The sequence below is a fragment of the Phaethon lepturus genome, unplaced genomic scaffold (genome assembly GCF_000687285.1).
Source record: "Phaethon lepturus isolate BGI_N335 unplaced genomic scaffold, ASM68728v1 scaffold30840, whole genome shotgun sequence".
In the NCBI taxonomy this organism is placed as follows: domain Eukaryota; kingdom Metazoa; phylum Chordata; class Aves; order Phaethontiformes; family Phaethontidae; genus Phaethon; species Phaethon lepturus.
The window spans coordinates 1-26,976 of NW_010510388.1; positions in this window are offsets into that span (position 1 = coordinate 1).

The window sequence follows — 26,976 nt, forward strand, 5'->3', positions numbered from 1 at the left end:
CCCCCCCCCAGTTACCCCAATCAATCCACACACCCTAAGCCCGCCCTTCTCGTTCCACGCGCAGCCAGGCTGCCTATTTTTAAGCATAACGTGGTACCCCAGAGTCATGAGCCGTGATTTCAGCTAGAGGCTGAGTGTGTGTTGGCAGCTCCGGGAAGGTAACCCTGCTGCCTCTGCCCATGCTTTGCGCCCAGGTTGGGTGTAGGAAGGCTGTTCTGCCGTTTCTGTGTGTGCCTGTTGCGGTTTGGGGTTTGGCGGTGGGAGCTGTGGGGGGCCCCCCCCCCCCCCCCCCGAATCCCCCCCCCGATATCTCTGCATGGTAGGGTTGGATGGCTGGTGTGTGTGGGACAGCAGGCTGTCAAGGTGACATCGTTTCTTTAAGATGTGTGGGCATATCTGGTCGGTGGAACCCATTTTTAATGTACTACTTCGAGAATGGTGAGGACATAGTCAGGAGACTGGCTGTGCTGATACAAATTAGCTACGTGTAAGTGAGGATAGTAATTACCTTTCCTATAGGCACTCGTACAGATACCATGCTGGAAACCATTTGCCTTGCAATCTAAAAACCAGGTAGACCTGAGTTGAGAAATGCTTTTAGCGTGTACTAAATGAAGTGAGGCAGCATTCCCAAAGAAATAAATATATATGCAGATACAGCTGTGTGCTGGATCAGAAACCGTGTTTTTCAAATGCTATGCAAACCTGAAGTGCTGTAGTGTGAAACAATTGTTTAACATAAGTGAGGAGGAAACTTCTTCAAGCTGTGTAGTCACCTCCTCACTTCATCCAGTGGCACCAGTATCTTTGTCAAAATATTCCTTCTCTCTCTTTGTACTGATGCACAAGATAACAGTATTCAGCAATGGCTGTACAGCAGAGAGCAGCCACTGTATTGGATGTGTCCCCAGCTGCCACCTTTCCTCCTTGGCAGCAAGTTTCCAAAGAGGTGTGAGTGAGGAGGGAGGGAGATAAGCCTCAAGTCACACTTTGCGGAGCTTCCCTTCTGCGCATGGTAAATTTTCTTGCCGAAAGTGGAGAATGGGTGTTCTCCACAGGGCAGCTCATGGTGGGATGGTAGGTGATCCTGAGAGTACACTAACCCCTGCTTGGTGAGGGTGGTGGTGGTTGAACTGGGCCAAAAAGGTGTGGGGACAGCAAGGTAGTCTGGTTCAGTGCTTGGGTTTACTTCATGCCACTATTGATCAAGGTGGGGGGGAAATTCTCTGATTCAAAGGAAAAAATGCAGGCCTTAATCCTGCCCACAGTCTGTTTTGGTCTGAAGTGGACAATGTGAACCTAAGGAATGATTTAATCATGGTGCTACATGAATGTAACTGAAAGGTGGATTTACTGCTGTAATCTTGTCATGGTACTTAATTTAATTTTCATGTGCTTTATTACAACACTGATTCATCAGGTGAGTGGGAGGGAGGCTTGTACAGTACAGGTGGTTTAGTTTCCATTGCTGGGTTAGGTAGTTAGCAAGGTGCTTTCTTGGCTACAGCAGGGGAAAATGGCTCTGTGTTCAATACAGCACTACAGTTTGGAATTTGGGATATCTCTAGGGAAAGGCCATTCCTATAATCTGTAATGGGCAGCGTTTAAAGTCAGTGTGCTGTGTTCAGGAGCAAAACTCAGACTCAACTAATCCATGTTATGTTCATAGATCATAAACATTTTAGTTAATCTGATCTGAATTGGGTTAGACTTGCTTCATGTCCAAGGGACCTGTTAGCTGCTGGAGGCAATAGTGAGATTGTAGGTGGTGCTAGGAGTGAAGGTCTTTTAGGGCTGGATCAGGGGCTTAAGAGGCAAAAATGAGACTGCCCTGAACCGTGTCAGCAGGGTCTTGCTGCTTTCAGAGCCATGGAGCACAGACCTCCCTTTGCAACTGCACAGATTTGTGCTATTTGATCTCCTGTTTTATTTGGGGAAAAAACCTGCATTTAGTGTTTCTTCCCCTGACCTCCCTACCTCTTGGACCATTAATAGCACAGTGTTTTCTCAGCCAGAAATGCTGCTCCTCACGCCTCCACTCCTCAATATGAGATGTCTCTGGCAGCACATTGTAGGAGTTTGTGCATGCCTGCTGTGGTTACTAAGGTACAGGAAACACAAGCAGCAGCTCGGGGAATGGGAACAGACAATCCAAATGCCACATACATTTGGGTTTGGGCAAGAATCATGGTGACCTGCTATGCCAGCCTGTCTCATGTGGGGCTGGGCTTGCTTACTCCTCGTGCAGGCTCCTGAGTCTCATTGCCAGTATTTGTGCTGTGCTTTCCAGAGCACCAAGCTTCTGAGACTGAGCAAACTCCTCCCAGGTGCTGCTGTGTGTGGAGCTCACAGTCCTTCTCATGGAGTAGTGTGGTTGTGCATTTAATTGTACAGCGCTGTGTCTAAATCACAGGTGCTACCCTCATCCCAGCCCCTCCCCACCACTGTGGGTCCTTCTGGCCATGCAACGAAGGAGGAAGGAGACAACCATCCTGAAAAATACCCTTTTGATAAGCAGCTGCTGAGCCTCTGTAGAGGGCTAAGGAGCAGCGTACATCCTGCCCAGACCTTCCTGTCTGCTACTTTATTGCTCCAGAAGACGAGCTGCTGAGAACCCAGATCCCAAGTGGTTCTCTTCACACCTGGCTACACGCTGCCCTGGTTTTGCAATCTCATCTTCCCATTGTACCTGCCTGCCTTCTTCATGTCTTGTCTTCCCTGCCCCCTCCATGGTTATGGGTTACTCTTCAGGAGTGGTTTTCCTGCCTGCAAAATTTACTACCCACATGCTTCTGCTGTGATACTAATTGGACACAGCACATTTTAGCATACTGTATATTTTAAGCCAGCCTTCACTTAGTAGCAGCTCTGAAAATCCTTGTTGAAATTCTTCTGTCCATTGCTACTCTGGAGGTGGTGGGAGAAAAATTAATTCATAGATGGTCTGTCCTGAGCTTGGAACGTGCGATCAGGTGAGCCAGGAAATAGCAAAAACTTCCCAAAATAATGACTGCTGACCAGGAGTATTTTATTGCTGAGGGACACAAAAGCCGAGACTGCTTCAATAATTTCCATTTCTGAGTTATTGGAATACTGTTTCAAGGTGTAGGGGTGTTGTGCTTGTGTCAGGCTCAAGGTACTGTATGTGCATCTGTATAATATGAAAAGATCAGGTGATTAAAGGGGAATATTATGCAAAATTGGAAGCAGCTGACACCAGGCCAGTAAGAGTTAACCCTTAAATGGTTTCTGCCCATCACAAAAGGAGAGTGGTGTGAAAAGTGAATTATTTTTTTAGGTTAGAATAGTCTAGCTACTGTGTGTTGGTTGGGGTTTTTTTGCATGTTTTTTCTTGCAACCTACATAAAAATATGTGGATGTACCCCTTATTCTCTAGTCCCAGATAGTTTTGTGTTGTGTCTGTAGAGCTACAGTTGAAGTTGTGCCACTGTTTCCTTTATGTTCCTTTTGGATTGAAGGATTTATAGCTATGTAAATTGAAAAGGCTCTTTTCTCCTCATTGTTTAATAAACAGCTAGGTGTATACCTAGGCTTTCTTTCTGAAATGTGTCACTGAGGTCTGTGTTATGGGCCAATATCAGAAACCTTATTGTGCTGGTAGCCTTCTTGATAATAGTTTTTGTGTTTGACTTCTTGGGAATTGGCTGTAGGGCTGTGTGAAGTTGAGTGTTTTGGCAACCAGGTTACCATTCGTATGGTTATAGTATCAGTGTAAAATTAACCAACTAAGGGCAAAAGAAATACACACGTTCTTAATAAACTGGGACATGTGCAGCTATCCTTGTCAGGGGAAAAAATACCCAACACCAAGGCTGCCTGCATCATCCTGTCTAATCTGTCATTGAATCAATGTGAAATTGTACCCCCAAGGAATAATGTAATAGCTATTTTGTGTGTATTCCCAATATGAGATGCTACTATAGTAAAGTCCCAAAGGGTATGCTGTCTAAATTCATCAGCAGGGACTAAGATAAAAGCAGACTTGCTGCTTATCTTTATAAGATGCAGAATAGCAGCATTGAGTGATGAAATGTCTAGCTCTGTGTTGAGTGGAAAGCTTGAATGTGAACTTGGTCTGTTTGCATTCTAGCACTTCGAGCACAAAAGCAGTGTCCTGCTAGCTCTCCTTTAGTTTTCTTACTGCAAAAACATGAAATTGCTCTAAACAGCACTTCAATTTCCATGCTATAATGCTGTTTGTTCCAGACAACTGTTTGTGTGTTGTTGCTCCTTCCTACCTTCAATGCTGCAGAGACAGTTTGGCTTTTGTTACCTGTTTGATGCCAGTTAAGAGTGCAAAGCCTATGCTAGCATTGCACTATTCAATTGTTTTGTTCTTTTCTCAGCTTATAATGACAGGGAATTCTCTCCTCACAGCAAATATTTGCCATGTTCCAGTGAGGAGAAGGGAACTCTGCTGCATTATGTGGTGTGGGTAACTGTTACTCACTGTGGGTAATCTTGGCAGAATAAAAAGAACAACTTACTTTTTTTTTTAATCTTTTCTTTTTGCCTTTTTTCTTTTTGGTATGACTTTTCAGCATCAAGAGAGAATCACTTTTATGTAGTAGTGGCAGGTAACCGAGGCTTTTTGACACTTTACCAAACATTGCACAGTTCACTGGGGGAGCTGCTGCTGGCTCATCTGTAAAATCCCTGGAAACTGAATGTGAAATTGCCACTGGAATTAATGCGGGACCAGGGGGAGTTATTCTGGTAAGCTCCTGGCATGGATGCAAATAGATGAGATTCACATTTTATAAGATGAATCTTTCTGCCTTTTCTTGCTGTGTTGCTTTGAAAAGAACCTCACGCAATGCTGCAAACCTGACAATTGTTGATACAGTGAATAATTTTTTTCCCTTTAACCTTACTAAGGAAAGAAATCTCAATTTGCAGATTGTTTCATGACCTTTTCTTTCATATGTGGGTCAAAGAAGGTTCAGATCTGAGCAATATCAGGTTTTTTATATCAAGTTGTAAATCCTTACTTGGATTGTGAAGGCTTTCTGTGAACACTGAATGCACCATACAGATTGCAGCACTAGTGGGCAAGGCAGTAATTTAAGCTGCCTTCCATGGAGCTCTCTGTTATTGTCAATCTAGAGCAGGACACAGGTGTGTTAGGCATGAAATACACAATCTTTGTATTTTTGAATTTGGTTTAAAATAAATTTTCTTCTCTTCATTTTAACATCTGTTAATTTGGCCCAACCTTCTTGTCTTGCTCTGCCTTTGTGACATCTCTCAATGAAGAGGAGCTGTAATTTGTTAAAGAATAGATATAAATGGATTATTTTTTTAATTCAGGTTCAGTGAATGCTGACCAGGTCCCATTTTTTTTTTGACTGATGATCCACCCCAGCTTTGTTGCCTATAATCACTCTGCTTTTACTACCTGAATTTCTCTCTGGACTCCAGGTCATGGGAGGCACATTGGCATACCTGCACTCATTTATTCATACAGCTATGCATTGCAGTAGGCTCAGGGAGCTGTACTTGTGGGCAAGGCTGGAGGCTGTGTAAACCAAGCCCAGACTGTCAGGCATCTAACCGAATTTTTTCCAAGCTGGTATTCAAGTTCTGGCTTGTGGAAACCCTCAGCATAGGTGCTGAAAGCTTTCTTTTCCAAGAGGGTGAGGTATGCTGAGAAGCTGGGAGGATCCCCTAGCCGTGAGCATATCTGAAAAGTGTGGTGTAGGATCTCCTATTCCTGAGTGCCATGAGAAGGTAAGTGGCCAGGGTGTCTGAACATCAGCTTCCTATGCCTTTTTCATCTCCTTTTATGTCTGCTTGGATTACATGTTCTTTGGTGTCAAGGTCTATCTTTTATTGTAAGTTCACACAGTGTCTAATGTGATGTGGCCTTGGCTTCTGCTGGGCTGTTCTGTAATATAAATAATCCCATTGTGTAAGCAAGATACTGAATAACTCCTCTAAATTAACTACAAGAGCGGGTGTAAGAGTGCCGGTTTTATTCTCTTCTCCAAACAGGTGCATCCTCATGAGGAAATAAAAGGTAGGTAGGGACCAAGTGAGAAACATTGAGCAAGAACTGACTGTGACTCAGAAGCAATTTAACCATGATAATCCCTACAGTGCTAAAGATTCCTTTTCCCAGAAATGCACAATATGCTGTTCTCTGCTGTAAAGGTGTTGTCAGCTGACATCATTGTGTTAATATAAGCCTTGCTGTTATCCACAAGATACATGGTTAGCAGAGAGCAGCTGTAGTGCTGGCTGCTAGTTATTGCTAATGTTCTCCCAATTGTTGAACAACAATATAGTAAAGATACTTCCTGCTTAATATTTTATTCTTAGTGGCTGGTATGCTTACATTGTGTTAAAAATAATGTTTCTAATATCATGTCAAGTGTTACCAAGCCAGTGTTTGATTTATTTATGAGAACGTAGAATGACCATTTACCAAGAGCCTCTCTTGGATACCTCTTGTAGATTCTTCTTTTTTGCCGAGTAGCACTGTAGAAATGAATTGCTTTAGACGGACTTACCTTCTAGGAAAAACCTGTGTTTGGGATTTTCACTTCCTTCCATGGTACAGATGTGAATAGGCATGAAATCTATGTCTGCATTTTGTCCTCACAAACGAAATAACTTTGACTGCAGTGGGATTGCCCTAAATAGGGACTTGTTTGTGTAACTCAATGTTTGCAGAACTGGATCTTCCAAGCTTTTACCACTTACCACCATGTATTTATTAGATGGCATGTAAATGCATGTGGCTTCTTACCTGATTTCCTCCTGGCCTCTGTAGTTTGATCGCCTGTGGTGTTTGACATCCTGACCCTCATGAAGACTGTTTTCTTTCCTGTTGACTGCATGGCAGCCAACTGCTTTTTATCCTGTGTGTGTCTCAGAAATCACATTAACAATATGTCACTATCCGGAGAAAACTTTTGCTGAAAGCACATAAAGGCAATAATTTGCCATGTTATTTTGTAAGATGCAATTTTTTTCCTCATATAAAAAATGGAAACTTTGTTGAGGTGAATGAAAGTGGACAGAGAATCAGTGCTCAAATACTGTCTCCGCAATGCGAAAGGGACATTGTGTTCTCATTAATGAGATTCCCCTGTTTTCCCTTGGAGATGTGGTATTGAATTTGGAAATAGAATTTTACCAATTTTCAGCTGAACATCTCGCTTTCCTGCTCACTGAATAGATACAAACCCTTATTGTTTAATAGCTAGATTCATTTTTAACTGATAGATTTTCACAGAGTTAAGATAAAAGCTCTGAAAAAGCAAGTCTTTTTTCTAGACACTATTTAATTTGCCATAATTATATTAAGTGCTAAATTGAAAGGGGCTTTTCTAGTTAAGATGAGGGTAATGAATAGTTGTGTATTATTACCATAGCCACGATGAGGGAAGAAAGAAGAGATTTAAGATTTGCTCCAGACAGAAAGAAAATCTGCATCAATGTGATCCTTAATAATTTAGTTTCCTCTCTATTGCTGACTCCAAGGTTTTGCTAGGAGAGCTTTTTGCCCTTTGTACCTCAGGCATGCAGCAGTTTTTGAAAGGAAACAGCAGGCACTCCAAGTGAAAATGCCTGTGGAGATGGAGTTCACTTCTAAGTCAAACCTGGAGCTACATAAGCAGGGGCACTGCATGGAAAATGCTATTGCAGGAGCTGGCTCTGAAGGCGCTGGATTGTAGCATGGCTCCCTGGAGGCTCTGCTCCCTCCGGGCTTCGCCCACGCTGCAGAGCAAGGTGTAGTTTGCTGCTTGTTTTCTGCCTGTAGCAAGTTGCAACAGCTCAGGTCCTGGGGCTGGCTGGGCTGGTTGAGTGGGTGCACACCAGCTTGCCACACCATGTGCTGGCACCTGCCTCTGTTCTTCCCTGGCTGGAGCTGTGGGCAGCTTGTGCAGATGGTTGCTTCCCTCAGTCTCCCTTGTTTGAGGGCCTGAGCAAATCACCAGGTGTGTGGAGTTGTATATCCTATGTAAAAACTCACCAGCTCTTTGGTTTGCCATGTTTGGTGCAAATGAGAATGGTGTCTTTTATGCTTTTAACGTGGAGCTACTCTAAGCACATCCTGCCTCTCCATGTGGATGAAAGTGATTTATTTGGGACAGGATTTCACCAAGTCTTGAGAAGCTGAAACAGTCAAGGTGAAACCAAAGCACATTCCCTCATTTATTTACCTCTCTACTCTGGGGTCCAAGATGCCACTTCTCATTGCTCTCTACAAGTACCTGAAAGGGGATTGTGGTGGGATGGGTGTTGGTCTCATCTCCCAAGTAACTAGCAATGGGACAAGAGGAAATGGCATCAAGTTGTGCCGGGGAGGCTTAGACTGGATATTAGGAAAAATTTCTTTAATGAGAGAATGGTCAAACATTGGAATAAGCTGCCCAGGGAGGTGGTGAAGCCACCATCACTGGAAGTATTCAAAAAATGTGTGGATGTGTCATGTCAGGACATGGTTTAGTGGTCATGGTGGTGTTGCATTGATGGTTGGACTTGATGATCCTAAAGGTCTTTTCCAACCTTAATGAGTCTGTGACTCTCTGTAGCATACCTTCCACTGGCTTCTCTTGCTGTCCTGCTAAGACTGCTGCCAAACTGATGCACAGGGATGTGTCCCATTACAAGCATTTTTCTTCTGGGAATTGTTCTTGGGCTGTTCTCTTACCTCTCAAAGTCTATCAAGAGTGCATGGGATTGTACTTGACACTTGTGAGCCCCGGGCTGGATGTGAACCCCTGGGGAAAGGCAGTGCGTGAATTATTTAATCTCTTGAGCATTACAGTCTCTTGTCTAAAAGGCATTAAGCAATATGGAGCTTTTTGCTTGATTTAATAGAGGGTCTGTGTCAGCCTCACCTGAACTTCAGAAAGCTGAGTATTTTGAGCACTAAAAGTTCATTCCTTTGTTCCAAATGCCTTGGACTGCAATATGGGAGACTTGCAGCAATGTAAGCAGTATCTGCTTCTAGGTGGGTCAGAAATATTCCTGATAAATGTTGTGTTTTCTTCCCTTCCCCAGTAATTTGGTACTTCTGGATTCAGACAGGTTGAGGCAATGAAAGTAGGGTAATTTTGCGGTTAAGGCATCTGGCTTTGGATTCAGATCAGTGTTAGTTCCTGCTTCTATCACAGGCCTTGTATGGCTGTGGGGAGATAGCTTGCACCCCTGTGCCTCTGCCTGCATTGGAAATATAATGAACAGGAAGTAAGTTTTGGGGTTGGGTTTGTTTTTATTTTCCTGTGCTGCTGGCCTTCAAGACTCTCTTACGAGGGTAGGGAGAAGGTCTGATCTCTTCTCCGGGTTATTTGGCCTTGTTTGCCTGCCCTGTCCTAGCCAGACTATGGCTGTTCACTCTCTGGATAAAGCTAGTGGCAAATCTTCAGCCCTCTCTTTTTTTTTTTTTACTGCCACTTTTTTGTCATGCTCTTTGCTTTCATTTAATGTCAAAATTAAATGGTAAGTTAAGTAGTGTAGCTCTTAATAATGTTTTGAAAATGAGCTGAGCTGCACACATAGATGGTGCCCACAGGAAGCCTTGAATTATACTGTAGTATTTTTAATGGGCAATCCTACTGAGCTCTAAGCTGTTGGCTCAGTGAGTCTATCTTAGATGAGCTACAGATGAGGCTTTCAGTACTGTAAATATCTGTACCATTTAGTTTTGAGTACCAGAAAATGAAACAGCATGTGAAATAATAAAAAGGTTTATTTTACTGAAGTCAGAGCAATTTTTTCCTCAGGCTGATTTGGAAATGGACCTTAGAAGAATTAAGTGGAGGATAAATGCAGTGTTTAGGGGCTAGAAATGTTTAACAAGGAAGACGAGTTGGCCCGTTGCAGGTTGCCCTGCTGCTTGCTCACAGCACAGTATGGTACAATACCAGAGCCTGGAGAAAGACTCTGTGGCACTTGGCGTGATGATCTTGTAAGGTGCTTACCTGGTGAGTAAGTGGGTTCAGATAGGAAGGCTGGAGTTTGCTTTTTGGACAATTTGGTTTTTCTTTGCATTCTGGATTTTAAATCCAGAAATATCAGTCCTATAGATCTCATTTGACTTTGCATACACAAGCCACAAGATTTTAGCCTGGGATTCTTAACCTGATGTCTAGTAACTTCTGGTTGAATTACAGTATGTATCTTAGGCAGGCAGTGCACCTTAATTTTTCATGGTGATTCTTTTGTGCTCTTCAGCAATGTATGCAAAGGGTAATTATCTTTACAATAAAAGGTGTGTACTTTCTCTCTAACCTGGCTTTTTTCTAGCTTCATTTTTCTAGCTTTCTGACATCTTTTCCCTCTAAGTAAATGCAGTCTATGCTCAGGTGATGCTTTAAGTGTCTGTGATTACTTAAGGAGGTTGAACACCTTAAATATCTCCTGGCAGTTGATTTAAGACGTGGAGACAGCCTTGTGGTTTTATGCTGGGTCCTTTCCAATTTTTCATGATGCTGTATTTCAGGTAAAGATAAAGTTTGCATGTGTTATGCTAGCAGTGATCTTGCAGCTGCCACAGAAAGAAGTAAGGCTGCGTTTTGGCTTTTACTTTTTTGTTCCTTCCCCCGCCTTGTTTATGCTTCCAGGAATTGAGTAAGTTCTGCTCACCCACGGTGTTGCACTTGGCATTCAGACTCTGCTGGTTAGCTGTAATTCTTTATAAATTGGAGCCGTTTTGGAAAACTAAGGTATGTGTCTGGACACAGAGGAGGGGGTGTTTTAGTCTGGTGTATGGCAACACAAGGTTATTTATTATAGATTGTGCTCTCTGCACTTTAATAATCTGCCGACATTTTTCCAGTAATAAAAAGGTCAAGGAAGAAAGTTGCTTCCTACAAATCATGGCATTTGATTGTTGTTATTAAACGGAGCATGGTTTCCTTGCAATGAAATTTCAGCCATCCACAGCTTTGTAGAAGACTAATTACCCTCTGGCCGGTACAAATTTATAAAAATAAAAAAGCAGCTTTCTTAAGCATCCTTTATATACCACTGGCCCCTGTTCCAGTGGTTTGTCCTTTCCTGAAGCAGAATATAGGGAAGATGCAAGGAAAAAAGTGTGCCTTGAACACTGAATACAGTAGTGATGCTCAGAAGTTGGTACTTGGAAAATGAGACATTAAGTTGATTTAAAAGACTGCTTCTGCTCTTAGGTTCACAATATCTTATATATTCCTAATTTTTAGCAATGGTTTTCCGTGTTACCTGTTAAGAGTATTCTGCTATGTCCAAAGTACAGTAAGTAATTCAGTGAAATATAACTCTGCATCCTTTTCTCATTTGCCTCCAAACTTCCCTGTTGATTTTTTTTGTCTTTGAGATGCCTCAGTTTGAAACTGCAGTGCCGTTTTTCTTGTGACCCCAAATGTCCCTTACTGATACAGAAATCATACTGTTGGAGGCAAGGCTGTGGCTTAAATATAACAGCGGTGGTCGGGCAGCGGATGAGCGTTTGCAGTCAAGTTGGACGTGCTGTAACACCAAGACATGATCAAGGGCTTGGGTGGGAGCTCGAGGGGAAAGGTGCAGACACCTCGCAGGGTTACTGTTTGTGGGGGCAGCAAGCATTTCTGGCATGTTAATGAGTATTAGTGCTGTGAATTAGGATACAGCTGGTGTGTTTTTGTTAAAGGAACAAAAGTGTCTTGCAAGGGCAGCGCTGGCTTGTTTCTTTTGTAGCCGGGCATTTGCTGCTACCCCTCCCTAAAGCATCTCTGTAGATACCTAAGAACACATGCCTAGAAAGCTGAATTACAACAATTACATGGCTACAGTGGACAGAAGAATTGTGTGCTGCAATTCTTACTGCCAAACCACCCTCCAAATGAATTTGAATGTAAATACTTTCAAAAAGGGGAGTGCTGAATGGTCTGTATTGGCGGAAACAGCATGTGTAGTCTCTGGCTAAGCAAATCAGGGTTTTTTTAGCACTTTATGGTGTCATTATGTGAAAGTCCAGTGGGCAGAAGCTACATATTTAGCTGCCTGAGAATTCAATATTGCTATTAATTGGTGTCGGAAACAAGCCAGATCCACTTGAAATTGATTTGTTGCTAAAAGTGCTGTTTTGCCATTTGAATTACTTCAGCCAAAGTGCTCTGGGGCAGCTCAGTGGGTTTTCCTTTTTCACAGAGCATCTTATGTGTTGGGACTCTGCACGTATTGGTCCTGGTGGTGGCTGCTGTGTTATAAAACGCTGAAATGTGCTGGAGCGAGCCGCTGGCTGTGCGAGGGCTGAAGGTGCATTCCCAGCTTCCTGCCATCCCAAGGGATATGGGGAGTCACATTCATGCCTGCTTTTCTAGCCTTTTATATTTAAAGCTTATCATGCTTGTGCAGAATAACAGTGTCTTTCTGTACTTGCTTTCTACCAAACAAACGTGTTGCTCTTCTTCACACAGTAAATATGTGCAGGGTACCTAAACAGACTTCTTAGAAAAACCCCTAAGGGTTTATATTTAGTATATGAAGTACAAAAATCTTGAGCTTTACCTTTAAAGTATCTTTTTCTTAGGATGACTTACATCTGGAGGTCATTCTTTCCTCTCCAGGATCATCTCTACTGTAAGAAAGGATGCAGAAGGTTTCCCTTGTGAAAGCATCTGGCATTGCTGTGTTTGGATTTGTGTGCTGGTCCTCCTGTTCTCTGGAGTATGTCTCTCACAAAATAGTCATTTCTGCTCCTAAATTCTTTGTTTAGCCAGCACTGTCTTTAGGCAGGCTGAGAGATAAAGGTGGGAACTGAATGAGACTGCAGAAATGGTCCTAATTTCAGGAAAGTCAGAGCTGAACAGGAGGGGAGCGGGTGGGCAGGATGCTCTGGGGCAAACACATTGTGTAATGCTGGTGCCTGTGTACACATGACAGTGATACCTTTCTTACAAGTCTGATTAATGTTACATTTCTCATTAATCAGATACCAGTGTTATCTCATCCTGGGAATTTCTTTGGCTTGTCTCTACCCCAGCTTAAAATTTGACTTAATGAGCAGCTTCTGGAAAGTGGGGAAAAAAGTACGTCATGGCCTGTCACTCTGTTTTCATTCACAGCTGATTTACTGGGCCTTTTCTTGATATTTTCACTAGCTCCTCCAGGCTTTGGGTGGATAACAAAAAAACATTTATCAGGCTGTGTTTTTTTCATCAGTGTGATTCAAGGAAACGTCTCCTACTTCTCCTATTTAAAAACTAATAATAAACCAGCCAGTTATGCAAATATCAGAGGCTATCTTAATGGTCACAGAAAGGAAGGACAGAGCCAAGGAAGGCAGGGTAACACCATGGCATTTGAAACGCTTTTTTGTTTTCATTCAGATATTTTTAGCTAATGGTGATTTTTTTCCTTTATGTGAGTTGATGTGCTGTGTCAGTGCTAGAAGCTGCCAGTGTAGATGTCTGTCTCAGGGAAAAGATACCAACTGACATTGAATACATTCCAGGGACTACTGGATAAACTGATGTTAAGGAAACATAAGGAATGCTTCAGCAGCTCTCCTTATTAGTAGTAATAAAATCCAGATTAAAAATTCCAAGCCCAGTTAAAGGAAGGTCTTGCAGTCATCCACAGCCTTTGCTTTATTTCCGCAGCTATCTTCCTGCTGTTTCAGACACCCCACTCTGGTAGACCATGGGTTACTTCCCTTTGTATGGTGCAGTCCTTCCCAGGACAGGCGGTCTAAATACTTCAAAAGAAAGTGATAAATTGTTTCCAATCTCTCCTTAGCTTGAAATGGATTTTTTTTTATTCTGTATATCCATTTAGGCCCTGATCTAAATCCCACCAAAAATTATCGGGGGGGGATGGGACACACAACAAATGAAGGGAACAGGAAGTAAATCAAGCCCATGGTTTGTACTCATGACTTGAATATGTAAAGGTATTATTTTTGTACACATTTGAGCTTTAATTGTGTTCTTGTTTTCTCCGAGCCATGCATGTTTCATGGACAGATGGTGTGATGCAATGGACGTGTGGGAAGCTGGGGACTTACTGTGTTTGTAGGTGCAAGCTGGACCTGCCCTTTGCTAGGTGCTCGTGAATTTTCCAGTATGTGAGACAGCAACTGCTCTCAAAGTGTAAAATGATGCAAACTGTGCGTAAAATCGGGGCAGAGAACCTTCCCCTGTCTCCCCCAGGGTGTGCAGAGCTCAGGTACCTTGTGCTAAAAAGATTTTCTTCCATGAAGTTTTATTTGCAAACTGGGGAGCCCTGGCTGGGTATGTATTCAGCACTGTCCTTTCTTGGGGCAAAGAAAGCTGGGAGCAGTGATATAACATCTTTTTTTCAAAAACAAATAGCACTAGACACACAAAAAAATTTCTGTTCCTTGCAGGATAAATGAAGGCAGCCCCAAGACTTCTATAATTTATAGCTTTCTTTTTTCGATGCTGTCACTGGGGAAAATAACAGTGTGCCTGCTCACTGTCAGAGATCTGCTGTGCCAAAGCAAATAATTGTAGCACATGGCAAGCAGAGAAGGCACCAAGGTATGTGATGGATGAGTGTTCCTCCACCAAGCAGAGAAGAATATTTGTGAGAAGCTACTAATATACTGTGCTTGAAATGGCCCATTCACTGTATAAAATTCCCAATCAAGCTGCCCAACAGAGGCCTTGAACAGCTGGTGTAGGAACAGAAATCACTGTAGATAAATCAAGTTGGCACCTAAATAATTGTGGGCCCTGATCAGGCCATTTACCTGATCAGGTTAGCATTTTGTCTTCTGTGGATGAAGTCAGGGAAGACTTCATTGTGCGACGACTAAAATTTCCCCCAGCTCCTTCCTCTTACAGCTGCCTCGGTTCATCTGAAACCAGATGCTTGGCATGTTATGCTACTGTTGAGGTTTGATCTTGCACCAGTATCCCAAAGTCCTTATCCTTGGTCAGGGCAGGATGCTGCTCAAACAGGTCCCAGAGAAATGGTGATAGAGGACAGTAATAACCTGGATGGAGAGCTGGAGTATCGGTGTGGATGAGTGTGGCTGCTGAAGAGCTCTCCAGAAGTGAGAGCAGTTACAGCTAGCTGTGAGGTGGAGACAGGCTCCTGTTCTCTAATTACAAAGGCTGGTGTTCTAATTGCTGCTACTTGCTTCACAGGTGTGCTCAAAATTAAGAAGGCGCTTTACCATAGCAGCATTTAACTTTTCTGTCATCTGCTTTATTTTAATCAATCTGGGTTGGGATTTACCAGGGGAGGCTTCCTGAGCTGTGTAAGTCCCTTGAAAGGGTGTGGGCTCTGGGTTCCTAATTCTCCTAGAGGTGATTTGATGTTCCCCTTCAGCCAGGGTAGTCAGGCTCCTCTGCAGCCACACTGTGTCCCACGTATAAAATCCAATGACTGCTTGAGCTGATCCTAGGGAAGGCAGACCCATCTCCTTTCTATCACATAAACCAAGGTACATCCCTGGAGGCTGCATGATTGCTGGGTGCAAGGCAAGAAGAGAGTGTGCAGTGGGAAGGAGAGGGGAAAGTCTGTATTTGTGCAGTTGGGTCAGGCATTGAACTGTGGCCCTCTGACAATCACTGGGGGTGGGGGGGGTGGGGGGGTAAAACCTTCACAGCTTCTACCCATTCTTCCATCTTTTTTTCCAAATTTAAACAAGACAGACACCAATTCAAGGTTGGAGTGACAGATTGCATATGCCTAGATATTCAAAATTAAAGCTCTAGTATGCAGGTATAGCCAAAATAGTTGGGACAGTGCTTCTTGAAGTACTTTGTTCATCCATTTGTTAGGGATAATATTAAATATCCAGGACAATATTGTCAGTCTCGGAGATCCTGAAGTTTTAAGACATTCTGAAGCTCAGTTTAAAAATAGCAATTTTGGGAAGGAGGGGGGTTAAGGAGCCCTCTTTACTGTTAAATTTTTAAAATTCTAACTTCTGGTCCACACACACTTCCAAGCCTTTCTCTCCAACCACAAAAGAATTTTTTTCACGTGTTACTTACTAACAAAGAAACACTTTTTCAAATCAATCTCCTGAGGTTTAAAAGGAAAAAAACCACTGTGAAATTGATTACGAAACTGCAAATCATAGCAGCCCTAGTTAAAACACAAAGTAGGGTGAACATTTCTTTAGTATCCTTTCTTACACTCCTGAAACTTTTCAAGTCTGTGAATAGTGCTGGAGGAAGCCATTTGTTTAACTCCAGGATCATACTATGCATGGGCCACAGGCGCCTCTGTTGGCCTGTAAACTGTATAGATACATGCAGGTAAGACCATGAATATAGGTTCGTCCATAGGAAGTGGTCAGTCCCAGCACACCTGTAGTCTGGAGGCGAGGTAGCCGTGTATGCCAGGTGGTCCTCCTGGGCTGCTGCATCTCCTTTCTCAGGAGGCAAGCAGAGTACGTAGCAGTGTGCACAACTGTGTCTGGTACTTGGAGCAGTACACTTGCAGGTGTCTTATATAGCGCTGTGCTGTGCTTTCATTCACTTAATGTAATTGGCAGTCTTCATTCAGGATAACACTTTTGACATATGTGGTGGCAATTAAAGTCACTGTTATACATTATGTACTCACTATTGTACATTATGTACTCATTGGAGGAAGATGGGAAAATAGGTGAGGAAATGCTAGCTTTGAAGAAGAGGAGTGGTTGTGCCAATTATCTTGGATGAGTTGTTCAGTGACAGTTAATCCGTGTGAGTGAAAACAAGTCCTCTGTGATGCTTTGCCAAGGTCAGGAATTTGAGCTGTGTTTGGAGAGTGAAAGTTACAGTCTTGCAGATTAAAGCTCCTTAGAAGAAAACACCTTTATTGCAAAAATCGAAGCAGAGCTTTTCCAGCTCTGTCATCCATATAATCTTCTACTCCTTGACATCCAGAAAAGGACTATGGCAGAATGGAGCTAAGACCCCCTCATATGAAGTGTTCAGCAACGCAGGGGTGTAACACAGTAGGTTTGTGAAACTTGTCCTAGTGTGGCTATGCCCACATGCATGCGTACACACATGCTGACAGAGGACATCAAGCAATGTGTGGACTTGATTTTGTAGAACTACTACTGCAGACATACATCATCCTTTGCCATCTGTAGTGACAACAGAGCTGTACTGATTAATACCACCTGGAGCTCCTGCTCAGTATGCAGCTGTATTTTTACCAGGTGGAAAATGGGCAAGTTCAGAAAGGTAATTGACTTTATTTTGTCCATGTTTTCTCATTTTGCAAATAGGATTGAGTCAGCACTTGATATGTTGGAGGTTGAGCTACATTTGCAATACAGTGCTCCTTGTAGCTGGTAGTTTGGGATACCTGGTTCATCCATATGAATCACTCTATTGTGCAGAACAAGGTCATTTTCCTCTCTGTCTCTGCCTTCTTTCTAACCAGACACCATCTCATAGACACTTTGTTCAATATCTGTGGAAATAATTTCCATTTCACTTCATATTTGGGTTATATGTGTCTGTCTGTGTCCCCCTGCCCCTTTCCCCCCTTATTGGCACATATATAGGCTATCCAGAAATTGACATTTCATTTAGGTCTCTGAAGAATAATGCTATAAATTCCACAGTAGACTGCAGTTTGTAGGACATGTGGTCTGTGATGCTAAACAAGGAGATGCCCCTTGATCTCATTATGTTGGCCTTGCTGGTATGTAGCACACCCATTTTAGTATGTACTAGTACTGTGTATTTCAATATCCATAGCAGAGTATAAATACAGTACTTTCCATATATAGTTTTTTCTTTAATATAGTTGTTTTGTATAAATAGTACTGTTTTCATGCAGAGATTGCTATGTGCTCACTTGCCTATACAGATGAGTGTGTAAGATCCTGGGTGTGGAATCTCATTGAGTTCATTATCCACTTACGTTGGTGTGCTTGAAGGAACAAGACCTCAGTATGTAAAATGCTATCGTACAGTTTACACTTGCCTCTCCTGCCAAGTGTGTGTATAGAAGGGAATTATGGCCTTAAAGATAGTTCCCTCCGAGCATTAAGGGCTTGTTTATTGTAAAGAACAAGTTGGATAGATTGGTCCTTCAAATATGAAGTGTTATTGGAACTCAGCACCATCAGTGTGAAAGCAAACATTGAGGCCCTGAATTCCTTTGCAAAACAGGATTGCTGTGTTGCAGGCAGCCCTGCCGGCGGGTGCCTCCACCAGCCCCAGGGTCACCCGCCCTTTGCAGCGTGGGTGCTCTGGCTGCCAGCCTCTTCTCTCTCTCCAGTGCAGCCTGATAAATTGGTCCTTCCAAGTTAATTTGTTGTGGGAAATGGCTCTCAGCAACTTCTTTCCTTGTTGCTGATCCATCCAAAGTCACTACCTCTTGACTCCTTCTAACCTATCCCTAAGTAATTTTTATTTGTGTCTCAGTCTCAGGCTTTTTTTTCCTTGCATGTTGGGGATGATATCCTCTTCTGTCACTTAATTAAGCTTAATTAATAAGTACCCAATGCACTGAAAAACCTGAAGGGCTGTATTTGGTCAGGGGTAAAATACTGTTGTCAAACAGTAGGATTTTTCAAGGGGAAATACCCCACTGCCCACATGTAATTGAAACCAGGCTTTTCCAGAATGTCTCTTTCCAGAATGTCTCACTTGCACGGGGATCTCCCAGTGCTGAGAGCTGTGAGTACAGGCACACCCTCTAATTGCATAAATGCAGAATGAATCTACGGGGGACAAAGTCTATTAAAGTTGTATTTTGGAAGGTAGGATTGTTGTTAGGGTTTTGAGGTTTGGGGTGTTTTTTAACTGTTTGTGAACAGAAAAGCTACCATTGCTCTGGGAAGGCTTGTGTGAGTGCCTGTGGGAGAGGATGAGCCTGGGCAGTTTTGTGGATGAGGCTCAGAGCTCCTTTTGCTGCTACTGAACATAGGCACTCACACCACAACAATCACCAGTGCTGGGTGGCATGCACTAAAGCCAACTGGGCAGAAGGGCAATGCAAATCAGATGAAGCAGGTTCTTGAACAGATTGAGCTTTATGCTTCTAAATTAGAACGTAAATGTCAAATTCCTTCTAAATATCAGGGGGTGCGCAGCTGCACTGAGCTAGCATAGCTGCTGTGGTCTGCTTGGTGGGAGAGCAGGGTCGAACTGTTCCCCTGTGAGCCAGAGATATGGTGGTTGTGCTTCTCAAAAGCAATTGTCCTCACTTCCCCCAGCTTGAGGCGATGGGTCACTCCCTTCTTAGCATGCTGAAGAATGCATCCAGTCAGCACTGGGGGAAATCCTGGAATAGTCCAGAAGTGCCAAGCATGCAAACACAATACCAGCATTGGCAAATCAGCATGAATAGCTTCGGAGCGCTGTAATGTGGGCTGCAGATTGCAAGGCTGACTCCTTACAAAGACCACAGATCCATCACTTTGAAATGTCAGGCCTTTGTCACCCAAAATAGGCTTTTGTCTTCTGTTTCCATGCATGAAACATAGAAATTTTTTTTTTTGGCTTTGAGTCGTACAGCATAATTAGAAAAGAATCTGGGCAGTTCACACTGAGAAGCTCAGCTAGGAGGAAAGTCTCCTTCCCAGCTGCTCACTGACCAAAGACACCCAGGCACAGTTGAGTTGTGGTCAAGGCAGGCAACCAAGAGGCAGCTCTTGGGACTCCTGGGACAGTGTTATGATGCTCTCCCCTCTCTGCCCATTGCAATGCTGTGTATGTAGGGTCTAAGAGAGCCACTACTGAGCAGTAACATCTGAAGCCCAAAACCTACATTTCCCTTTTTTAGTAGCTTGGGTTGTGGCCCAGGCTGTCACATTTGCATTTTCAATGACTGGATCGTGAGAGCAAGCTTTCTTCCTCCAACTTACCTGCGCGAATCGGGCATGTTTGGATCCTGTGCGAGAATGCAGTATGTGGTGTTAGCAAGGGGGAGCTGTGATTTCCCCTCAAGGTCTCAGCTGTGGTGATCTTCTGAGTCTTGATTAGGTGACCTATGGTCCATGTGTGAGTTACAAGTTTGAGAAAGGAAAGAAAAACCAAGTCTCTATTTTTACACACATGCTTGTACCACCAGAATTATAGCACGTACCTAAGCTCTCATCTGGTTTTGAGGTTGAGGGCTGTGCTGTGCTTGGGAGGGAATTCAAGGTGTTTCCAGCAGCATTTTGGTTCAGATAAGGATTGTGCTTTGCAGATACAGTCTCCACTTCCTGTGCTCTATTTCAGGTTTTGGAGCAGTTCTAGAGTATGCAAACTAGATTACCTTCAGATGAAACTAAGTTGTTCGTCCAACTGCTTATGATAACCAGAAGAGATAGTCCAGAGTAAAACCTGTCCTGTAACTTGATTCCCTAATCTGCATTCATATGCAGTCACGGTAATTACAGTTCATGAGTTTGGATCTTCGTGTTTGTGAAAGGCATCAGCCCATCAGCAAATCTTGAAGAAATCAGACCGGTATTAAAGTCATTGGCCCATGTGCTGTGTGGGAGCCTGGAGGAGACAGGCTGTCTGAGAGCCTTTCACAAGTGTGGTGGAAGATTAATAGGGTTGAAGTATTGTGGGTTATCACATTGCTCCAACGTTTGGCCCCAACAGAGTGGGACATATATTTAACTTGGTCGCTGATGTTGTTGAGTTCTGACCAATGAATGTCAGAAATCAGTTCCATTCTCCTGGGTTTTCTGTGCTCCAGGGTAAACTGGAGGTCTTTCAACTTTCTCAAAAATGGAGTTTGGTATTTGTGCTTTTTCTTGTAGCTAACACCTGAACTTGTAGGAGACTGTACTCTTGTCATGTTTCAGTGTAATTATTACTAACAAATATCCCAGAGGAAACACGGGATAGTGAAAATGATCTTGGCAGCAAAGTACATGAAGAGCAGACTTTCATTTGTAAATTTAATCTCTAAATATGCTTTTTTCCCTTTTAGATTTGGAATCTTTCCTGTATCAGTTAATTTCAGGTAAGAAAGGGTGGGTTGATGAGGGTTTAGTTTTTCGGTTTTGTTCTTATCTCACCATTCTTGTACTCTCATGGGTTAGCTTCATGTGCACAAGTTCCTTCTGTGGAAGGAGGCATACAAACCCAACCACCTCCACACTCCACTTTTTTTTTTTTTGGTGTGAACAGAAATGTTTCTTCCCCTTTTACTGGGAGGCAGGGTATGAGCACTGTGTAACTCTTGAGTGGTAGAGGGAAGTGGATGTTGCGTTGTTAATGGCAAGCTATCCAGCACTAAAGGGCACAAAAGAGTAGCTTTTTTTAAGCAAGTTTGCAATGCCCTTCTCAGAAGTGTCATGTGAGTCCTCTTTTCATATGCCAACATACCTTTCCAGTAAATTGAAGGAAACCCAGCAGCTCTTGTTTCCAGGATGAGACACGTGAAAGAAGGAGTGTGTTTCTGGGAAGGTAAGTAAAAGCCTCACATCCAAGCATAACTTTAGGGGAAGAAAAGAGGATTTTTCTCCCCCCCATGCTAATATAGTTTATAGTTGATTGGCTGTGTCATGTGTAAAGCTTAAAGTCTACTAAGAGTCTCATTAGCTTGATCAGAGTTGAATTTGACCAAGCTATTCACACCATACTCTTTTCTTATGCATCCTAACATAGCGTTAGAGGCTGTGCCAGTGAGATTAGGCCCTCATTTTCTGGGACATATGAAAAACCAGAGCTATACCCCTAAGAATTCACATTTGGAAGCCCAGTCCTGATATTTCCTCCCCTGCCCGAACACTGTCACATCACTGGTGCCTTTGCAAAGCCCTGCATAATTCAGCTGTAGGGCCGGAAAGTCTGCTCCCATGTATTGATCTGTAGGAGAGGGTCAAGACGTTCTAAGGCGTGAGCAATATTCCCCCACCAGCCCAAAAGAGAAAATAGTAACCAGAGTGTTAGACTCATGTTCTGGGGAAAGAGAACCAGCAGCAAGTGTGCAATCACTGCTTCACTGTGAGCGCTATTGCCTCAGCATTTGTATCATGTTTTCTGCTTGGCCTTGGACCAGGAATTGTTTGCCATGTGACCCGTTTGCTCATACCTTTGCAAAGCCAGGACGTTTTAAACATCTAACCATGCCAGAGTTTGAGTGAGCTCTGAGCAATACTACCAGAACCTTTAAGGGACACTGAAAGAGGACAAGAGCTCAGCAGCTCATCATCCCATCCCAGGGCTCTCTTTTGCAAGGACATCCTGTGCAAGTGCTTCTCTCCAGCTGCTCAGAGGCTATTACCCTTTCTTGTTACACAGAAGCTGCACAGTCAGACCTCAAAGACATGGGGAAGGATGTTAGTGTCCTGTATCTCATGGGACCTGTGGGATAAGGTCCTTGTGGTTGCAGTGAGGTGCATAGGTGTTAGTGGAACAGGCTCCAGTTGACCTCAGTCCCCAAATCATCTTTTTGTGCTGCAGCTCTCTGCTGATAAAGTCCCTATTGGTGTAAAATGTCATACAGACCAGAAGCAGCTCACAGCTCTCATCTGAAAAGGTTATGTTTTACCAGCAGCTTGATCTTCCTTATTTTCATCATATTGGGTGAACCTGTTTTAAATTTCACTGGGAAGACCAGGAACACCGACTGATAACCTTACAGCCACCCTGTAGCTGAATCTGCATCAGCAGATTTACAATTAATGAAGTGGCAAGGCTTCTCAGCAAACTCTTGAGGAGTAATGATGGAGCGCCTCTTTAGCACTCTATGTATTATGCTAATATTGCAAGTAATAGGTCACTGTAAGAAAACACTCTGATCCTTTTCTTCTGTAATATGCTCTTTTTTCTTCTAAGTAGTTTTTGTTGTTGTTGGTTTAGATTTTGGCAGTTAGCAAGTAGAAAGTTGTTCCTGCTGGGCTGGAACAGGCTGGTGTAGTCTGAGTTGCTTGTTGACTTATCCTTGCACAACTCCCAGGAAAATGTACTGCAGGCTTTGCTCCGTCTGGCTAAATGCCCCATCCTCTGTAAAGCACAAATTGAATTAAAAAAGCTATTTTGTACAGTCTGGCTGTTGCTATTCAGTCAGACACTGTTAGAAACCATTTTAAACATGGATTCCAAAGTTGATTTCATGTCAAGTACAAATAGGTGCTAGAAAGTGACTCCTTTGCAGCTAAAGGTTGAAAATGGTGTTGATTCCCAACCCCCCTCTCCCCCCCATCTTCTGTGCCAACTTTGGAATATGAACGTGGCCTGTGTCCCAGGCAGACTTGCTTGGTAGTAAATACTTCCATATGTTACTCAGGTGCCTGAATTTGCAGTAGATTCTTGGAGATCTTGGCTTACTCTTGAGAATTAAAATGTAGAAAATCAGAGTTCGAATTTTGCCAGCATATCTACAAACAGCTCCAAGGTAGGTGTGGGATGGCACTCCTTTAGCTTTGTGAATTCACTCTCCTTTGTTCTGTATCTGTGGGACTTGCCAGAAAGTAAATCTACTTTTCCTCAATCTGCATTGTAAAAGTAAATTGTAAAAACACTCTTCTGTTATGTGTCTGCATTTCTGTTTTCTCTGGACCCCTCCATGGACACAGTCTCCAAACTGTATCTACAGTGGAACAAAGGCTTCTCTCCTCTTTTGTGTTTTTGACAGCACCAGGATTTAAGCCCCCTTAAGGGCTTAAATGAGAGGTGCTGAGCAGAGAGAGAATGATACAACCCTAACCTGGTGTCCAAGTTCCCACCCAGACACTGGCAATAAAGACAACCTCTTCTAAGCTTTGGGGTGGAAGAGCTTGGGAAACAAAGTGCACTTTTAGCAAATGCATGTGTTTAAACAAAATAAAGTGAAGCTGTCAGCCCTTTCCCAAGGCACGCTGGTGACTTGAGCTTGATACTGAGTCTGGACGCTACCTTTAGGAGCCCAGAGGTACATGTCTCAGCTGACACAGTCTGCTTTTCAAGGCTGAGATGAATCTGCTGCAGTGGTAGGGTTTATTGGTGAGCTGCCAAGGGGTATACTGTTGTGTCAATGGGGAAAGGTCCCACATGGAGATAAATCATAAAAATTGAATTACCTTTCCTCAAAGGTTGCAAAATATGAAGCTGTCTACCATGGAGCACTGGGGGAAATGATTAATGGCGACCTCAGAAATCTGAAAGCTGTACCACTGAGCCTGTCGACTCTATGAGCTGAAGGGTCTGACATCCCTACAATTGCAGGCTAGTAGGAAGTGAGATAGCATTGCTGCCTTGGCCTCTCCTCTGTCATCTCCCCCCTTCCTTTGCAGCTCAATCCAATCTCAAGATGGATCCAAAGTATAGATAGAAGCTGGCAAATTTCTGAGTGAACAATGTTCTTCCCCACTTCCCTCTGTCGCATCTGCACCAGTTCTGTTAAATGAGATGTGCTTTAAGAGCAGAAATGTTTAAATGCATTTAGTAGTGACTTAGCTTCTTTATTTCTTTTCCTCTACTGTTGTTCTCAGAAATAGGCAGTGAGCGGTCAGATCGTGGTGGTGTTATGGTGAGTTTTAAGATACACCTTTGATCATAGTTGATGGGTGCCAGCCATCTTATTAATTCCAAGCTGTCCGTATGGTTCCAGACCAAAATACCCCTCCTGCTACTCTTCATTTTGTTCAACACTTAGCCTGCTAACTCAGACTACTGTGTCTTCCTGTGCTGCTCTAAGAAACTGGATCAGGTTTGATATTTCCTATTCTCATCGGAGCAGCAGCTGGCAGAATTAAAGCTTTGCATTTATGAGAGTAGTGGTCAGGTCACTGTGTCTTCCTCAGAGCAGACTGATAGTTCTTGAAGATTTGGGGGATAAAAAGAACATTAGGAAATGGGAGGAGAAAGACTCTGCGTCAAAACACAAGGTACCACAAGTGCGAACTTAGTGATTTAAGTAGCTTATACCCTTATCTCTTGCCTTTTCAGTCTTCCTGTTGCACCGTTCACTGAAGTGCATGTACTTTGCAGAAGTGATATTCCTGAAACTGGGGGCTGCATTGAATTGAATGCGAACAAGTGTTTGGTGATGTGCATAAATTGCATAGTCAAGCCCTGGCATTTGTGTTACCTGTTCTACAGTGGTAGGGAAGTGTTGCGCTGCTCAGTATCGACTCCTCTAGCCAAATCAGCAGCAGAATTAATTGGAAGAACCCTGTCTGATTTTCCTTTGGTAGTAGCTGCGAGAAAAGGCCCTACTGATAGATACTGCAGTGCATGCAGATTAGTGTCACGCTGTGGTATACCACCATTGATGTTGAAGTGTAAGGAGAGAAAATGAAGGTTTTGGAGGGGTCATAGGAGGAATGAGAAAGTGTTCCTCATTAGACTGTGGGAATATGAGGGTTTGCACCTTGAGAGCCCAAGACCCAGGTGGGACCGGTTTCCACAGTGTTTCCAGATAAGTAAGCACTTCATGTATGGTACTTAAAAAAAAAAAAAAAAAAAAAAGGCAAGCATCTGGTAACTTCTCAGAAGTGAAGCAGCAGGTAAGTGAGGTGACCTGGCTTAAGATCAACCTTTTCTTGGGTGAAGCATCTTTGTAAAGGAGTAACTTTAGCTTGATACTGTGTCAGTGTTGTACATAATGAACATGGAAAGGACCTTTTCTGCTCATGGACATGGTTTGTTACCAGAGGGCTTTGCTGAGGTAGCTGGCTTCAGGTAATCTGTAGATTTAGCTATTTAATGTGAACTTCTGGGTATAGGAAATGAGATACTGAGATTCTTTCTCTGAAAATAAGTAGCAGAACTCCTACTACAGACAAAGAAGACAAGGTCAGATGGTTTTGTCCCAACAAGCACAATTAAGTCTAGAAATTATATAGCTAGAAGTATGACTGCAGTGGCAGATTGTCCCATCTGCCTTATGTTGGCCAAAGAGGAGTCTATAGCTCCAATGCCTTACTAAACCACTCAGGTCTTCTCACTGAATTGAAAGCAGAAACCCTGCTGAAGTCAGGAGGGCTTAGGCATCACCCAATTTTAGGCAAATAACCCGAAAGTTATTAATGCACTTAACTTGCCTGTAGTATTGGAGATGATGCAGGAATGACTGGATTCACACATAATTGTGGGAGGAAGTGCTGTAATTGGGAAACACTGTCAAAATTCAGCATTTTCCTTGTTGGTGTTTGGGGGAAGTCTGGCCTACTGATGTAGCAATGCTGCTCTGCAGAAGGTTGTCAGAATAGTTGTTTTCTGGCCTTCAACTTCACTTGTTCTGCAATGGTTAAATGCCTCCTACCTATGAAAATATTTTGCTGTCCTGTGTGGTTTTATACAAATATAACTGAAAAGCCAACTGACAGGGAATGTGGTGCTTAGTTATTTTCTGTGATTTATGCTCTGGTTTATCTGGTGAGGTAGCCACGATACTCAAGAGAACAGTCTGAGTATCTGTGTGAGTAGAACTCAGATAGCGGTCGGCCGTGGCTTGTTGGGCTGGAGGGCTTAATCGGTTATTAGAAGATGATATTAGGAAATATGATTTACAAAGACACTCTGTTCAGAGAGTTTTGAGTGTTGTCAGTTCTAATAGAATATTCAAGAGGAGGTTTGCAATTTCAGTCTAATCCTTTTGGTTTTATTTTTCATTTTTGTGTGCTTGTTTTTCTGCCAAGCAATTGCCCACTGCAACTATTTGCTAGGACTTGCTTATCTAGGCTTCTGTTTTTATCCTGGTTGAATATTATTATTTACTTGTATGGTAATACCTAGAGCTTCTGATCTGGGGTCAAAGCTCCATTGCGCTAGATATTACACAGACCTAGTTTATTAAAGACAAGATTCACTTACCTTATGATACAAGAAGGGACAGAACAAGCTAACAAGAAAGCATTCACATGCAGTATAATAAGCAACGGTCAATGCACACCAGCTGTCTTGTTTTGAAATGGCAAAGGTTTGTGCCTGGAAAAAAAAAAAGGCTAGAAAATGTTGTTTTCCCAGCAAAGCAGCAGTTATCAAAGTGTTTTCATTTTTCTTGCCTCTGTAAAGTATTTGCAGTGCTTTTTCAGTGTAGAATCGTTTTTGCTACTATTTGCAGGACTACAGCCAACTTCACCAATCAGTGGGCACAAGAAGTTTCTTTAAACAGAAATTA